This window comes from Tursiops truncatus, unplaced genomic scaffold (assembly GCF_011762595.2).
Source record: "Tursiops truncatus isolate mTurTru1 unplaced genomic scaffold, mTurTru1.mat.Y mat_scaffold_39_arrow_ctg1, whole genome shotgun sequence".
Lineage (NCBI taxonomy): Eukaryota > Metazoa > Chordata > Mammalia > Artiodactyla > Delphinidae > Tursiops > Tursiops truncatus.
The window spans coordinates 290,617-307,415 of NW_022983296.1; the positions used below are offsets into that span (position 1 = coordinate 290,617).

Consider the following 16,799-nt stretch of genomic DNA (forward strand, 5'->3'; position numbering starts at 1 on the left):
CTTATTTTCTGTTATTAAATATAAAAACAGATTATGCAACTTCCAGGTATTCTTGCATCTGGTAAGCCATTTCTTTCTTAAAAGGGCATTATTGCATAATGAAACATATAGGTAAATGCATTTTTAGATTTTTATTTTGTATTTAGGAATACATTTAACTTCAAATTTACCAATAGTGTATATAATCGCATTGGGACTATATACACTACAGAACACACTGGGAAATTCTAGATTTTATGATAATAATGTGTTATTTTGGATTGCTTTGGGTTTTCAAAAAAATTAGAAAGAAATTAAGAGTCCAATATAAAGAGCAAGATAGCAATCCTCTTGTCTGTTATCCTTTAAAATGGTATCCGGTTGAATTTTGAATAAAATGGATAATGAAAGGAATTTTAACAGGCACGTACAGGGAATTTTTATCCTTATAAAAATCGTTACTGATTTTCAAACGTGTAGTTTTGAATTGTAACAATTTAAAAAATACTTATTTTGGAATATAGAGAAGAGCAAACCTGGATCTTAAGACAGGAAATCTAGCTTTGCTCTCCTCAATTCACGTAGAGAAGGTTTTCCAAAATTGAGAATTTTGTAAAATATTTTTACTGACCAGTCTTTCTAAAAATATATAACTTTTCAAAGTTCCAGAATTGAGACTGTTTTAAATGTCAATTTTATTTTATGAAGTGTCAACTTTTTATTGTAGACCAGTAGTGATATTTTGTGACTATACAATGTATGAACATGTCTTTTTTTTAACGTCAGAAATTTCATTTGGCAAATGATTCTTATTACCTGCATTAGAATATAGAGTTCTATGAAGAGAAAGGCGTTCTGCTATTTACAGTTTAATCATCATAAGAATCCAGGTTCTGAAATGTTGGAAGTTCTCTTTAAATATTTAATAATTGAAAAGTTTATAAATGAACGAACAGGGTGATTTAGCTTATTTTTCTCCTGCATGAATCCTTTATGCTAATAATTCCTAAATGGCATTTTCCCTTTTGATCAGATGGTTGTTACAGTGTCACTTCCTTGCATGGGTGTGTGTGTGTGTGCACTCAGATGCACGTACACACAGTAATGTTGCAGCTAACATGATGGGTTTTTTAAAGTATTTTTTTCATTTTAAAAGATTTTTATTTTTATTTAAAGACCATTTTAAAAGATTTTTATTCAATTTGTTACAATATTGCTACTGTTTTATGTTTTGGTTTTTTGGCTGCAAGGCATGTGAGATCTTAACTCCCCGACCAGGGATCAAACCCACACTCCCTGCATTGGAAGGTGAAGTCTTAACCTCTGGAATGCTAGGAAAGTCCCCATGATGGGCTTTATAGGCCCTAGAATACCATTTCTCAACCCATTAGACTTCAATGGACCTCAGGGTTATAACGAATGTTTTGGCCAACAAAGAAAAAGAAATTGAACTGAAAAAGGTCCAGAACTCATCATGCAGCCTCTACGCTCTCTCTAGCTAGCCTTCTTGAAGGTTTAATTGACAAAATAGACATTGTCTCTATGGTGATCTTTCTCCCGGAACTTTTTTTAATACCATTTTTCTACATCAAAGAGTAAAGCTTTAAAGGTAGACTTACCAATGGCTCTGTGAGGGATCTCCTTTGTGTTTACATGATTTAGTATATGCACCACTCATTGTTCTAATACATTTTTAAAGTAGAACTCTTTTCATGTCTGCAAAGATCTTTCACAGATCTTTCTCAGTCCTGAAGATATCTATCTGTTCTTCTTGGACAAAACAAACAAAGAAACCCTTGGCTACAAAATGCTATGTAGGGATTAAACCACCATCTGACTCTGAATTCTTGAGTTCTTCCTGTCCATGTACCCACAGTTATTCACCTTTCTTTAAATATAATTAATGTATACATTTTTTAAAGTCATACGAGAAATAGTAAGTGAACGTTAAGTAATAGAATTAATTGAAGCAGCAGAGGTTAATCACAAAGTATGTGTGTATTTATTCTAGAAGCCATTCGTCCGGAATGTGCATACAGATATTTGGACCCTAATGTACGAGTTAACACACATCATACTATGTTTTACATTTTCAGTTAAGATTCATCGTTGTTTCCTGATTGATCCCAGTCTTTGTAATTATGATTATAATTTTATAAAGTCAGAAAGTGTCTAACTGATCAACAGTGACAGAGTATTAACAGAAAATGCGTTCATTCTTACTTATCACAATATTTCATGATTTTGAATGACACATACCCACTCAGTAGTGTTTATGTATTTGCAATTCCTGATCTACTGAAGCAGGTTTGCTTCGTTTCTTCTTACTTGATACTGAATATTGCTTGCAGCACTTCTCAAGACCTTTCACCATCTATATATTTATATTGTATATTTAATAATAAGACAATTGCTGAAGGACTGAATTATTGGCTCAATTGCATGCTAACACATTCTTTATAGACTATTTTCCCAGTATGAGTTTTCTGATGAATAGCAAGTGAAAGATTTTCCACATTGTCTTTAGAATTGGTATCTACTCAGTGTGAGCACTTTCTTGTTCAGTCAGGAATAAGGAATCACTGAATAATGTCCTTCCTTCATTACACTGAGACTATTTTTTCAGTGTGAACCCTCTCATGTCTAAAGACTCCATGACTAATGGAACTGTAACATTCATTTCATCGGATTTCTTCTACAGCAGTGATTAGATGGTTTACCCCAAGAGGGCTCTCCTCGTAGTAAACCTTGGGATGTCTTCTCTACTGTGTCAGGGATGCAGCCCACTCTGAGTTCTCTGTGTATTCTGAGGCTGGAGCTCCAACTGAAGGCTCTTCCACCATGATTACAGGGTCAGGGTTTCTCTCCACATGACTTTCCTGTGGTTTAAAAGGGATAATTTCTGGCTGAAGGCTCAATATCACTGATTACAAACACAGGGTGTCTACTCGGTATGAATTCTCTGGTGTTTATAAAAGTGGGAGCTCTGGGTAAAGGCTGCACCACATGGATTCCAGACATAGGGTGGCTCTCCTGTGAGTTTTCTAGTGCGTATAAGCGTGAGAACTGCGTTTAAAGGCTTTTCCACATTCATTGCATTTGTAGGCTTTCTCTTTAGTGTGAATTCTACCCCATGACTAAGGTTATGGCTATGACTAAGTGTTTTCTCACATAAATGATATTCCTTGTGGTTTCTCTCCTGTGTGAATGTGCTCATGTTATTGAAGCGTTGGATGGTCACTGAAAGCTCTTCCACAGTCATTCCAAACATAGGGCTTCTCTCCCGTGTGGGTTTATTGGTGTGAATAAAAGTCAGCTCTGTCTCTGCATTACCTTGATAAGGTTCGTCTTCTCCAGTGTGAGCTGTTGGTGTATAAATGCGAGGCTTCAGCTGAATTATTTCCCACGTTCAGCACATTTGCAAGAGTCACTCCAGAGTGCACTGTCTCAGGTTGTCTAAGGTTGGAGGGTGACTAAAAACCTTCCACATTCTGATATCTGCATGGTTTCCTAGTATAATTAGCTTATGTTAATTCAGTGATGAATAAAGGCTGAAGTCTCTCCCATTCGGGCTGAAAGTGTAACACACGTGGAGTTAAGGTTGTTGTATGTGACATGTCCTCATATTCATTGCATTCAGTGGGCTCTTCTCCAGCATGAAATCCCTGCTATTGACAAGGAAAGAGAGGCTGTTAAAAATTACTCACATAATAATCATTCAGTCATTTCTCTACATGTGACTTCTAGGCGGCTTCCTCAGTGATGGTCTTCATTGAAAATCTCCCCATGTTAGTTACATTCACAGGTAATGTTACTTTGCTGAATTCACACAGATTTTCTATCTGGTAAACCCTCACTTGTCATAGCTTTCTGATTAAGATTTAGGTCTTCTTTATGTTTCAAACACTATATCTATATGTGATATCTATATCTATTATGTTTCAAACACTATATCCATGTTTATCCATGAGGTATGTTTAATCAATTACCTTTTCATTGAAGCCCAGGTTAGTGTTTGACATGTAATGTCAAAAGACATGGGTCCTCAGATTGTTCCATCCTCCATTAAATTGATAGAAAATCTCCTGGCCACATGGCCAAGGACATGGAGGTCAGAGCTAGGGTTGAGTCTCTGATGTTGCTGATTTCCACATGGGGAGGAACCAAGGTGACTGAGGGCAAGGGTATCCAATGTGGCGGGGGGGCGCAACAGGGAAGGTGGGGCGCTAAAGTCCTGGAATGGGTTTTGGAGAACAAATGACGGTGCCTTTCACCAAGAATTATTAAATGAGAACTTTGCAAGAGGTGTCCTTGATGTGGAGACAGGACTCTCCAGGAGATCATGTAAGGGTTACCTGGGAATAAGTGTTAATCCTAGGAACTGAATATTAATAAAATAATAACTGAACAGTAAGTGGAATCAAAGTATAACACCCCATAATTTGCATTGTTTTCTGCAAAATGGGGATATTATATCCTCTCCACATGCCGAGTAGCCAATGCAGCCCTGTTCTTGACCATGGGAGGAAAAAGCGTTCCTTCTGTCTGCGCATGCCTGAGGGTAAGGTGGGAGGGGTCACTCCCAACTGAGTGGTTGGGGATTGATGCCTGATATATCTAACAATACTCTGAAAGGCTGGGTTCTCATGGCTGCTTTCTCTTTCCTCAGATTTATCTGCTTGATTTCCGGATTGTCCCTGCATAAGGATGCAGAGGAGGGCAGATGGTGGCAGAGTTCCTGATAATGAAACAACAGGTGAGTAGAAAACTTACTTTGATTCCTGTATTTATCCATCTTTTGCCAAATGGTCAGGTTTCTACTTTGGGTCCGGGTCTTCTAAGTGCACCCAGGAAATATTAACACCAGTTATGTTCACCACCCTGTTAGGGATATGGCAGGTCAGGGACCAATGTAGAAACACTCTCTTTCCGAACATTTACTTTCACTTGCTCCAGCCTCCATTAAGGCTGTGACCACACAGAAGACAGGAGAGGTTTTTTCCTTCTCTTTTTTGAAAGGTCATCCCTTGGGTTCAGTGGCCTCCTTCATCATGTTACTGGCTGCAGTGGACTTAGGAATGCGGTGAACACAGGGGATAGAGAATGACTCAGAACAGAAATCTCTAGGCCAGTGGGGAGCAGACGTTTCATCAGGTGAGTCCTATGTTATAGGTGCTGGGGTGAGTGGGGTTTGGTGAGAGACAGCAATAAAGGATCATTTATTTTTTCTAATTTTAAAAAGATTAACCTTTTACAGACTACTCATTAACATTTTGATAGCTTCAAAAAGATAAAGGTAAGTTCCTTAGCAAAATTATTCACATAACTCTGTTCCTTTGTGTTCTTAACCTTCATTCAAATTAGAAAGTTGAATTCAATGCCTGCAGATTCTTATTTTCTTAATTATGACTGTGTATGGACGAGAAGGGGCATAGTACACAAAACGAAGTGTAGAGCACTGGACAGCAAATGACAGTCTGTGGAGCTCCAAGACCTCACTCCCACACAGATCCATCAGTAAAACAACCAGGATCTGCCTGAATGATCTGGGATTCTAGCCCAGGGAACCCCAGAAGTGGGAACAATGGGCTTTCTGATCCCACCATTGCCAGCCCTGGTAAGTTTTCCTATTAGACCCGGGGATGTGTGTGTGTGTGTGTGTGCTTGTGTGTGTGCGTGTGTGTGTGTGTTTCTTCTTCAGGACACCCCTGGACTTGCCGAGTGTGCATCACTGTTTCATGAAAGCTATGCTCATGTGGTGCTAAAGTTATAAGACCCTCTCAGTCTTGTATCTTCCTGTGTTGGATACATAAAATTTCTCTCATAGGTCCAGATGCAAATGTTCAGTTGTCTCCTTGGCTCCTACCTGCAATGGCATGGGGCTGTCTTCCTTGGGAAAGCAGCTCTAGGCTCATGGAGAGAAGAGCTGCACAGGTGTAGGGTGGGCAGAGATAATTGGAGCAACCAAGTGAATTGCTAAGGTCTCCTGATAAGGAGGTAAGAGGCTGGGCACTAAGGGAACGCAAGTCTTCAGAGTCAGAGTTCTGACTGCAGAATTCTCCACATTAGCGTGAGGAGCGCATCTCCTTCGCGGCATCCTCCTGCCCAAATCTTCCCAGCCCCGTCCGCTGCTGGGGGCCGGTAGCTCCTAGGCGGACGGGCCGAGACGAACTCGAGCGTTTGGGCGGTCGGAGCTGATCCGTCGCCGTCCAGCGATCAAAATCCATCGCGCTGACGTTCAAGCCCGTTGTCGGGAGCCATCTGGCGGCCGCTTTGATATTGTCCCTTCCCTCCTGAGCTTTGGCGACCTTCGCGAGGGATGTGACTCGCCCTCCAGGCGCGGGCCAGAGCTCCGGGAGGCCGGCGACGCTGGCGGCGACCATGTCGGTGCTGCGGAGTGGTGGGCGCCTTCTGTTCTCACCAGAGATTGAATGTGGAGAGATGTATGTTGTGGGGCCGAGGCTGAGCTCTCTTGCAGGTTGTGGATGAGGTCTGCGCCGGTCGACCAGCATTCCCTGGTGCCCCTTGGCCCGCGGAGACCTCACGTCCTGTTACGTGTGGCCAGGAGAGATTGTCTGTGAACAGCGTCGTACACCGTGTGTCACGATTCGTCGGTGCCTCCTCGCCGACTTGGGGGCCCAGGTCCCTACTGTTGCAGCCTTGGCGTTGGGGCTGCTCAACAGGGGCCACTTCAGTTTCTCCGGGTTCCACGCGATGCGGTCACGGGGGCGGTTCTTGCCCTGAGGCAGGGGCATGGGATGCTGCTCAACAGACGGGATCCACCCGGCAGATTGAACCAACGTCTACGCGGGGAGTTCCCTTCCCCACTCTTTGGTCGCCTCGTCAGCGTGGCGCTTGCGTTTCCAACCTGTTCAGGTCCCCTCACCGCGGACTGTCGAGGGCAAGTGTGTAGGGCGCTCATGGAGGGCCGGCAGTTCTTCCTAGGCTTCCGTGGTCGTTGGTCGTAGCCGTTTCTCTTTGTGAAACAGGGCCCTCCCGACTTCCGTGATGGTCGGGAGGAAATACGAGCCAGGCCGCGGTCCTGGGTCGGCGCGGTTGTCGGTAGCTTCTCTGAAGAAGCTCTGCAGACCGTAAACGACCTATAGACGAGCGGGCGCAGGGGAGGACCCCCCAGGGCGAGAAATGAGACCGATGGTGGCCTGGGTCGAGGACGGGTGTCAGGGTCGTGGTGGTGCGCCTTCGCCCGTGTGCGATCTGGATACTTCCTGTTGAAGTTCACAGCAGTTGCACGTCACTTGACGTCTGCAGCGGCAAGGTCGACCAGATGGCCAGATTTCGGTATTGGGGCAAGAAACTTTAATGAATTGAAATTCTTTTTGTTGTGAGATTCATTACAATGTGAACATTAGTGAAATAAGAAATCCTAAGATTTACAGTAAACCCACATTACTGTAATAATTACTATCGTTTGCAGCTTTTTTCACAAAGTGTTTATGAAATTTAAATTATATTTAGTACATTTTTTTGCGATACAAGTCTGCTAATGAGAAAAATGGAATTCTTTGGCAAGGGGGATGCCATTTAACTTATTACAGATTCCTATCATCAAAATTTCAATTGTTAATGCTGATTTATAAGGAGATTTTGCATGGTTTATGTATTTCATATTTGAAAATTCTTTTCACACAGATATGTACTACCAAATACTGCAGTTCATGAGTGTGTGATTTTAATTGACCATATTCATTGTTTGGAAGGAATTTATAAAATTCTGTTTGATTCTTCTATTGATATTTGCCTTTTAGTATGTCATTATATTGTCCATTAGTCATTGACAATTCTGTCTGCAGTTAATTTTAAAAACATTGATTCAAGTTTCTCTATCCACAGAGTATCTGATTGCTTGAAGATGATGAAGGAGGGTTTTGGGATGCAGAATTTTCTAAAACCACCTGGAAGCCTGGGAACCTCTCCCTCCAGCCACAAGGCCCTGCCCCACACCCTGCAGCAGCCAATGTGGAAAATCACACTCCAACCACCGCAACAATAGGCCCCAAGGGTCAGGACTTGGACAGTGACTCACAGCTTCGCCATTTTCATTCCTTTCCATGTAGAATCAAATGCGGGGAAAGCCAAATATGTTCCCTTAAGTAATCACTTAGGACGTCCCTCTTCCTATCAACTTGTCTCCAGCCTCCTCACATCACAAGCTCTGGGGAGCACATGCCTTCCTTTTCTTTGTCACCAGAAAGTGTCCCCACTCTTATGTGCCCTGAGTCTCAGCCTGATGTGAGTGGTGGTGGCTGACTCCTGTGCTCTATAGACAAGTTCTGAGTAAATAGTGCTTGTTCTCATTTGGTGTGTGTGTTGGGGGGTCTTTTTTCATATCTACAGAGCTTAGGATGGCAGGAAGCAAATAAAACTCATGTTAATGTTTCCCATGTTATTTTAAAAATCACATTTATTAATCACCATTTTTTAAGTTGAGACATAATTCACATACTATAAAATTCACTCTTTGAAAAGTGTAGAATTTAGTGATTGATAATCTAGTCACAAAGTTGTGCAACCATTGGCACTAATAACAGAACATTTAATCACCTCAAAAAGAAACCCAATCCCATTAGTCTCTTCTATTCCACCTATGCTCAGGCCACGGCCACCACAAATGTGCTTTCTGTCTCCACGGATATGCCTATTCTCAATATTTCATGTGACTGGAATCATACAATATGTGCCCTTTATGTCTGGCTTCTTATACTGAATATCATGCTTTTGAGGCTCATGCTTTAGAATGTATCAGTAATGTACTCCTTCGTTTGGCCTAAGAATTTTTCTTTTTAAGCCATAAGATTTTACGTACATTCACATGCCTACAGGTTTTTGGAGGTTTTTTTTTTTTTTTTTTTTTGTAAAATATATATTTTCAATTTTAACCATTTAAAGTCTACAGTTGACTAACATTAAGTACTGCTTCCCTGCCTGGCCCCAACATACCCCCACTCACCTGGAGCTTCCAGTAGGCCCAGAGGACACAAGCCCAGCCATGCTGCCCTTCCTTGGAAACCCCAACGTCATCCATCATGACCATGATCCCATTATTAGTGCCCCTCATTGTAGCAAAAACAACCCCGGACATGGATAGACTCTAGTGAAGAGGACAGCTGCCCCCAGGCAAGTTGTTGTGCTTGGGACAAGGAAGCAGTGCCCTGGGACCTGCAGTCACCCTGGGGTCACATGAGGTACAGTGCTGGTCTCCTGAGGGCATATTCTGCTGAGGTCCCTGCCAGGCCCCTATGGAGGAGAACCAGTGAATACTTAGGGACATCTCTTGTCATTCTTTTCTTCCTTCCTTCCTTTCTTTCTCTTTTTCTCTTTCCACCCGGAAGAGGTAAAGCTTGACAAGAAAAAAGTAAATGACTTTCTAGACCATCCATATTTCAGGGCTGCCTCATGGACCTGTCCTTATTTTCTCAATAAAAACCCTCCAAGGAACTAAGATGTGCTACATGTTCCATGCACGCTCACCTGTGTGGCTGCCCCGCACAGTCCCCCATCTTCCCTTCCCTCTTCCAACACTTCACTCCACTGTGGGGGCTTATTCAATGGCAAAGATTGCTGTGAGTTCCAGCATGGTGTCTGCCTCACCGCCTTCATGACTGTCTTGCTGACTCAATAGCCTTTGTTCTGGCTGTTCGGGAACCCTCGTCTGTCCTCTGCTCAGGGACACTGCTCATCATTAGCAACACCCACCTGTATTCCTCACTGTTCAGGCCCTGGGAAATCGGCTGTCCTGACCTGGGACAGCTTTAAATATAAGAAATTGCTACCTTCCACCGCTGGGGTCAGAAGGCTGGGTGTGTGGTCCAAGGCTCTCGGAGGTGTTTTGCATCCTCCCAGAATCTCCTCTCACCTCCCTAAGAAACTCTACTACCAGGACACCTCCAACCAACACCCTCCATTAGGTGCTGAGCTGTCAATATTTCCAGCCCAGAAAGACCACAGCCTGTGCTTTGCAACAGGGAAAACCCTCCCCTCGACCTCCAGTCCATCCAAGTGCCCCCACCATTCCTCAGCTCGCACAGCCCACAGACGGTTTCTGAGTCTGTACAGCAGGGGAAGTCCCATAGGTGTCAGGTCCTGAGTCTCTTAGACCAGCTACCATGTTCCACTCAAACCTACATGACGAGTCCATGGTCCTCTGGTAGTGCAGGGGCCCCTCCCATGTGCCTCTCCTGGCACTGTTGCTGGATCTCCTTCCTCCTTAAGTCAGGGGAAAGAGCTTGGTTTCTCTGGGCCTGTGAGTGGGGAAGGGTAGGAGGAGACGAGCGGCCTAGAGTCCAGTCTATTCTGCATCCTGTGGGCCCATGACTCTGGTGGGTGGAAGCAGAGGGGGTAATGGGACAGCGAGGCTCTTGGCCTGCTTAGTGGCTCGGGATTTAGGGCACATTCAATTGGAGGCTGAACCTAGTGGAGCATGTTGGTCAGCAAGCAATTTCTGCATGTGTAGGAACTGAACCAGTTCACCAAGCTCTCTCAAAACTAATAAACACTCTTACTTCTGGCAACAGGGGAAGGGCAGATGATGTTCCAGGAAACTCCTCTTTAACCTCCTGGGAACATTCTGACAGGGTCTTTGAATATACAACAAATGTCTGCTTTGGTTAAGAAGACATTGGGTGATTTGAAGGTACATTCTGGTAATGTAGAAAACTACAGTACTTCAAAATTAAAATCCTATTTTATGATTTAGAATCTACTGTACTTAGATGACTGATAAATTGTTTAATGAAGGCATTGGTAAAAATAAAAGCTGAGAGCTACAGAGTTTTTTTGTTTTTGTTTTTGTTTTTGCATTACCTGGGCCTCTCACTTTTGGGGCCTCTCCGGTTGCGGAGTGCAGGCTCCGGAGGAGCAGGCTCAGGCTCAGCGGCCATGGCTCACGGGCCCAGCCGCTCTGCGGCATGTGGGATCTTCCCGGACCGGAGCACAAACCCGTATATCCTGCATCGGCAGGCAGACTCGCAACCACTTCGTCCCCAGGGAAGCAGGAGAGCTAAAGAGTTGTAACATTACTTTCTATTTTCATAACTTTTACATTATAGTCTAAAACTGTGGCATGCTTACCTATTTGTCCATCTATCTCTCCTTCTCCCTCTCTCCGTAGTGTCAAGATGTTCGTCACTATTTGGTAGGTGCCAATTCTTCTGCAACACGCACACTTCATTGTGTAGGAGAAGTGATAACGTTTGTTCACAAGAGTGTAAGTGAGGAGGTGATGCGCGGGCGGGCTGGGCCACTGCAATGTGGTGAAAGAAGGACAGGCATTGTCCACGGGGGCTGGCCCCTGGACCCTAGGCTCCTGCTTTTATCCAGACATCTGGGGCACCCTGATTCACTCTTGACCCAGTAAACAAGGAGCCTAGAATATCTCTGTGAGCAGTCCTGGCCAGGAGCCCTTCACATACTTCTCTCCATTTACATCGTGGGCATGGAGTTCTCTCAAAGATCTTCAAAGTTCTCAGTTCTTCTGATTTCTATAGTCTTCGCTTTTCTTCATGCCAAGGATGTCACTAACTAAATTAGCCTATGTATGATTAATATGAACATATAGTGTTGATATATTAATAAATATTATTATATTAAAATAATATTAGTATATCATATTTAACATTTTATTTACATTATATGTACATTTATTTATATAGTATTATTTTATTATAATAAATTAAATTAATAAATATAAATAAGCTATTAATATGAATATATATTACACCTGCGACTCAGGATTTGCCTCCTGGGTGCTCAGCTCTGCCCACTGAGCCAGACTGTTTGCCTGAAAAAATGAAGACTTCAGGGCAAAGTGAAATGTGAGGGGGAGGTGGGCAGAGAAGACCCAACCTGCAGTCACAGTGAAGAATGAGGTGTGTTCTCAAGACCAGCTTGAAGTGCACATTCTTAGTGAGGAGAGTGGATGCAAACACTGTCGCCCGCCCCGTGCACCCCATCTGGAGTGGAGAGGGGAGGAAGCCTCCTCCAGGTATTTCTTCACCGGCTCCTCCCACCGGACCCCCTCTCCTCCCCAGTCTCTGCTATGACACTTGTTTTTTGACATCTGGAGGTGAATTTAACCCTCCCCCACTGTTCTCCTCCCTCCTGTCTCTCTTTTCTTTCCCTTCATTGAGGCTCTCAGGCCTGCTATCAGGTTGGCTGGGGGCCACAGCCAGTCGTAAGCACCTTCCCTGCAGCCAGTGAGCTGGCCTTGCCCCATCTTCCTCCTTTTAGAGCTGTGATAACTGGGTACCTGCTGTCACTGGAGACTTTCCCTGCTGTTATTCTCCCCTCGCCAGGTGGTCGGATGTGCAGGACAACTAAAGGCGACTCTGACTTTCCCCGGGTGTGCATGGTAGCACCTATTGTAGTTTGCTAAGGCTAGCCACCTAAGCACAGGCTGTGCGTTGTTTTAAGATATAGCCCAAAAATACAATAAGAATAAAGCTCCCCTGATAAGGTTGGCGTGACTAAATATATTCAGAACTTCATTGAGCCTATTCTCATACACTCAATTTACTACGGCTTTAGAGGTTTCTAATTTCTACTCAGATTTGCAAAGATTGGTCACTGCGAAATTTATTAGCTGTCATTGTATTCCAGATGGCAGAGTAAACAGGGACTAAAGGTAGAAACACCTGCAAAATACCTAATATGGTCAAAAGTGTCCGAATACTTTTAAAATGTTATTGATTAACCATCCAGACAAATGAGAAATGCCAGAGAAAAGTCAAATAGAGACATGTATTCATTCAGCCAAAAAGATGAACGAAGTGAGAGGTGAGGTGAGGAAGCTGGCCCAGTGTGGGCGGAGGGACCAGGCAGCTGTGGCGGCAGCTCTACCACGTCCTTCACGGTGCTGCTCTCTCAGCCCCCCAGACGGGCAGCTTTTCTTGGTAAACTCAGTGTAAGGATATCAGCCATTCATCAGGCACTTCTTTGGCTTCACACGTGAGCAGGACCCTTGTAGCTGCAAGGTTTACAAATTAGATCCTCTGCAGTGGCTACTCTGTGTTCTGTGCTCTCCTCAACTGAGGCTGCTTCTGGTGTCTATCACAGAACCTATAACACGTCCTGAGTGTCCAGGCTTACAGCGGTGCTGTTTGAGACTGGGCTGTGACATATCCATGTCTGGCATGTAGCAGGCATTGAATGAATATTTATTGGGGTCAAGGAGGCTAAACTGCACAAGCATCTACTCCTAAGCTGCTTCACACAGCTTGTGACTGCAGCTGAGCTCCAGAGACCTCACGGCCTGTGGTGGGGGCTAAAGTTCTCACAGCTTGTTTCATCTGCATGTTGCTTTCCCCCTTATAATATGATCCTTTTAGCTTCTCCTCCTAGAGTTTTGCATTGACCAAGTGAGAAAGACCAAAGTTGTTCCAGTCTTGTGTCAGGCTTTTAAAGCTCAACTACACTGAAAGCTCATGAGAGGTACAGTATCCCGTGGGGGTGACTTTCAACAAGAGTTGTCACAGTGGCACTAACCTCAACAAGTCTATTCACTTTTTGTATAGAGGTTTTAGTCCAATACTCTGCTCAAAAAGTTCAGAAGGCACACTTTGTGATATTTAAGCCCTTTGCTCTTGCTCTAGGGCAAGATTCCTCAACCTGGGGATTAACGACATTCTGAGCTGGATAACTTCTCGCTGTGGGAGCTGTCCCGTGAATTCTGTGATGTTGAGCAGCAGCCCTGGCCTCTACCCACTAGCATCTCCTCAGGCGTGACAACCCAGAATGTCTCCGGTTACATCCACTAGTCCTCTGGAGATAGGGGATTGAGGAAAAATTCCTCCAGCTGAAAATTTTTTCTCAAGTGGCACCAGTAGATTGCAAGGAGAACCAAAACGACACCAACAAAAGACTCACCAAGACTTGCCCAGTGATGGAATTATGACAAACTAAAGAATAGGCTTTCCTTGTGTAGTATCTTCAGGCTATTTTTGGATACTTCTGTGCAGAGCTGGCTCGAAGTCCTCCATCCCTTAGTGGTACTTGGCCCAAGGCCCCAAGATGCCTTTACCTAAAGTGTGTTTAATGTCACGTTTGTTTAATATATTCCCCCAGATGTGCCCCTCTGTGTGCCTGCATCAACAGCGTGTATCTACTTAGATTAGACAATGTGAGAAAATAGAATCCTCATTATTTCAATAGCCTCCAGGGTAACAACTCACAATGAACCTAAACTAATTTTACTGATAATAGTGAGATTTTGTTACAAGAATATGTAGTAAATATTAGGAAACAATCTATTTTACAATAATAATTCAAAATGAAGTTAAAGAAATTTAATCATCATGACTGTTTACCACCAGAATCAGGTAGTGTAGCATGTTAGGTGGTGCAGCAGGGTGAAGATGACAAGACAAATATCTCTAACGTGTTCCCCACTTACTCATCTCTAATATATAGAGCACCACACAGGGTGCACACAGATGTGCCACCCACACCTCTGGCCCAGAAAACACTCACTGCCCAGCTGCTGGAGTGCCATCAACAGGCAACTTCCAGCCAAGATCCCCTCAGGCAGCCTCACCCATGCATGGGTCCCTCTCAGGGCTGCCACACCCAATGGTCAAGTGCAGAGGGGCACTTACAACACCTGTGATGGCCACATATGCTTCAGAGCCCCCATGGGCTGAGCCAAGGCTTCCTCGGGGCCGGACACCTGCTCAACTATGTCATCTGGCCAATCCAGCTCCCTCTCTGCCCTGTCACAGAGGTTGACACTTAAGTTGCACTCTGCTTGCCAAAATCCATGTAAACATTCCCTTCCAGAGAAACTGACATGTGACGGTGGGGAAGCAGTGATGAGAGGGAATTGGGAGCTAGACTGCTCCACAGTTGGAAGTAGCAAGGACCCCTCCACGGGCTAGGTGGGGCACCCATAGTGTCTGGAATAGGCGATGGTCAGGTGTGCAAACTCTCACAGGTGACAGGGTAGTAATTGCTAGTCACCATCGAAACAAGAAGAGGAGCTTCCGGGTAGAAAGAAAACAGAAAAAGCTGAACCCCCCACCCAGACCCAGGATTTTGACAAAGATATTTTCACATATTGAGGTATGGGGACATCGTCTGGCTTATACAGGTGTTAACTTGAGTGTTATGCATACTAGAATAGCCTGAGTGCGGCCTATCAAACATACATTGTGCTTCTGCTTTAATTATTAAAGAAAAGAGTGCATTGACCAGAAGTAAAGAATGTCCATGTTAAAAATAAAGATGAAATGCCTCCCTTCCTGGGATGCCAATGCTGAAGCTCCTTCAATAATAAGCCTCATTTCCCAAGTGCCAAGGCCATGCTGACTCTCTGTGTATGAGCTGATCTGTTTTTTGTTTGTTTGTTTTGTTTTTGTTTTTTCCCTGAAACCTTAAAGGAAAGTATCCCTGACTTGTTTAATGTTCTTTGTTCTGACAATATATAAAACTTTGCTGAAAACCATGCTTACCTGAAACAGGTCATCAGAGCTATCTTAGGGGTTGTCTTCCAGGCTATAGTCCACAGTTTGGCTCAAATCAGATGCTTTTCTATTCCTATTATAGATTGTTTATTGATTATTTTCATCAACAATTTATTAGTTAAAGTAGCCAGGCTCCAAGTCCCAGACGAGGTTAGTCAGCCACTCACCAGAGGTCTGCTAGCCCGTGGGACGTTAGCGCCGTGAGAGGGACCCTAACTTGGTAGTGGAATTCAGGAGGATGCCCCTGAGCGTTGAAGCCCACACTCTTCTGATCCCTGTGAGCCTGCAGAAATGGCCAACCGTCCCTGTGTAGACCAGGTGCCGCCCGTCCATCCTGTTCTTGCAATGAGAATGAGTGCTTGGTCCCTTCTTACTGCTCAACTTCCACCCTTTCAGCTACCAGCCCTAGGGAGAAAGTGGTAACCCCAAAGAACACCCCAAATTGCCTCAGTGCTCATATGAATAGTCGGAGGAAGTAGTTGAAGGAGCAGAAGGAGTGAGATTTCACCAGAGCTGGAAAATTGCGTCCCGATGCGTCACCTGTGAGTAACGACCCCAGCTGCCACCATCCCTTTTGCCTTCCAGGTGTAGGGGGTCTGCGGGATCCTTGCTAAGTCTATTTTTCGTCATTCCCGGCCCTTCCCTATCATCACCCCTTCACCTTGAAACATGTTCAAGAAATTTGATTAAAAAGAAAATGTGTTCAGCTACATCCAGTGGAAAACCTGCTATTACGGGTATTAAGAACAAGTAGAACCATTCCCAGGCATTGAACCATGGCTTCATCCAATCGTGCCTAAGAAGGAACCAGTTAAAAGAGTGGTATGCTATGAACAAAAAGAAATCTTTACAGTGACTGGAGAGTTATTCTATTTAGAAAAAGAGAGGGTCTTTTTATCCAACCCCAAGGTTATTCCACACAGAAAGAGATAAAAAAAAAGACCCTTTTTCCACACCAACAGGTGGATAAAGGAGCCATCAAATTTGTACTCAAAGGAGTTGATATCACGTGTCTACACTTAGCTTCTCGAGGAGCTAAGCTTTGCTCCGCTTCAGCAGATAGGATTGTTGCAATTGAGGCAGAAGGAAAACAGCTTGCTCTGGGTGCTGCAGTCGTGAAGATGTCTGCAGATGATGCTGAGAAAGTCAACACAGCAACTGGCATTGAAACATGTATTATATAAAAGGTGGGCTGTGGCACGTAAAAGCATATAAGTAAGTCTCAGATGGAATGCACTTGGGCTCCACGTGGATGTGGTGCAATATCTGTGTTTGTGTGTGTGTGTGACAGCATGACTACAACGTCCCTGTGATTATGCTGAATAAATTCTACACATGCAGAAAAGA

The 16,799-nt window shown here is 44.1% G+C and overlaps 1 long non-coding RNA gene and 1 pseudogene across 2 annotated transcripts in view; both read left to right on the top strand.

Moving 5' to 3' along the window:
- Positions 1 to 11,523, top strand: part of LOC117310806 (uncharacterized) — a 37,032-nt gene extending 25,509 nt beyond the window's left edge. The window contains exons 4-6 of one of the 2 annotated variants that reach the window (XR_004524852.2): positions 4,649 to 4,735; positions 4,999 to 5,133; positions 7,831 to 11,523. This is a non-coding gene — a long non-coding RNA (uncharacterized lncRNA). The remainder of the gene's footprint in view (positions 1 to 4,648; positions 4,736 to 4,998; positions 5,134 to 7,830) is intronic. The other variant, XR_004524853.2, reaches the window with a different exon arrangement.
- A 4,598-nt stretch (positions 11,524 to 16,121) lies between these two features.
- LOC117310810 (malignant T-cell-amplified sequence 1-like) lies at positions 16,122 to 16,671 on the top strand (annotated as a pseudogene).
- Positions 16,672 to 16,799: the final 128 nt, after the last annotated feature.